This window comes from Mandrillus leucophaeus, unplaced genomic scaffold (genome assembly GCF_000951045.1).
Source record: "Mandrillus leucophaeus isolate KB7577 unplaced genomic scaffold, Mleu.le_1.0 Scaffold318, whole genome shotgun sequence".
Lineage (NCBI taxonomy): Eukaryota > Metazoa > Chordata > Mammalia > Primates > Cercopithecidae > Mandrillus > Mandrillus leucophaeus.
In genome coordinates, this window is record NW_012103343.1 from 1,823,895 (window position 1) to 1,825,166 (window position 1,272).

The 1,272-nt window shown below is 38.2% G+C and overlaps 1 protein-coding gene across 1 annotated transcript in view; it reads right to left on the bottom strand.

The window, feature by feature from the left end:
- The window catches only part of NMI (N-myc (and STAT) interactor), a 20,310-nt gene that overhangs the window by 13,362 nt on the left and 5,676 nt on the right, over window positions 1-1,272 (bottom strand). The gene's annotated exons all lie outside the window — the stretch shown is intronic.

The following is a 1,272-nucleotide window of genomic DNA, read 5'->3' on the forward strand; positions in this document are numbered from 1 at the left end:
AGGTTCAAGCAATTTTCCTGCCTCAGTCTCCCAAGTAGCTGGAACTACAGGCATGCGCTACCACACCCAGCTAATTTTTGTATTTTGTATTTTCACCATATTGGTCAGGCTGGTCTCAAACTCCTGACCTTGTGATCCACCTGCCTCGGCCTCCCAAAGTGCTGGGATTACAGGCATCTGCCACCATGCCCGGCTAATTTTTGTATTTTTAGTAGAGATGGGGTTTCACCATGTTGGTCAGGCTGGTCTTGAACTCTTGTCTTCAAGTGATGCGCCCCCCTCAGCCTCCCAAAGTGTTGGGATTACAGGTGTGAGTCACCACCACGCCTGGCCACTATTTCAAATAACTTTCACATCTATAATATATAAAAAGATTCTAAAAATCCTTTGCTTTTCAACAAAATAATATACAGAAACTAATGAACATTAATGTTCCTTTGTAGTTCATATGCCAATGATAATATCATGCTCCATTTTAAAAGAATACTATTTTGGTTTTCCAACGTTTTTCAAAGGTTTTGATTAAAATATTTAATTCTCCCTATTGTTCTCCCCAAATATAAACAAAGTCAAAGTCAAGAGGCCTCCAACATATGCTTTCTCTACACAGGTGTTCTTACCTGGAGCTTTCACTAACTCTCCCGCTGGGTCCATAAACATGGATTGGGAAGAAATTACATGTTTATTTCTAATAACCTCTAATTGAAGCTTAGCATTCTCTTCAATTATGAATATTGTAACAAACTATAGTAGTATTCACAGCACCTGTGATAGTCACCAGTAGAAAGCACAGATAGTTTCATAGAATATTGTTGCAGATATGCTAAAATAGTTTGTGTCTAACGTTGCTTCTGCATTAGTTACTAAGCTCAACACTAGGTCTTGTAATACATTGTAATACATTGATATATATCACTATATCAAACATTTGCTTTTAAAATAGTCTGATAACCATATTTCAATACAATTGATTTCTGGCCAGGTGCAGTGGTTCACGGCTGTAATCCCAGCACTTTGGGATGCCAAAGCAGGTGGAACATGAGGTCAAGAGTTTGAGACCAGCCTGACCAACATGGTGAAACCCCATCTCTACTAAAAATACAAAAAAGAATTAACTGGGCGTGGTGGCAGGTGCCCATAATCCCAGCCGTATTTCAATACAATTGATTTCCTTTGTAATTCTAAGTATTTTATTTTATGCATTTAATTTTTTTTTTTTTTTTTTTTAGATAGGGTCTCACTTTGTTGCCCAGGCTGGAGTGCAGTACGGCA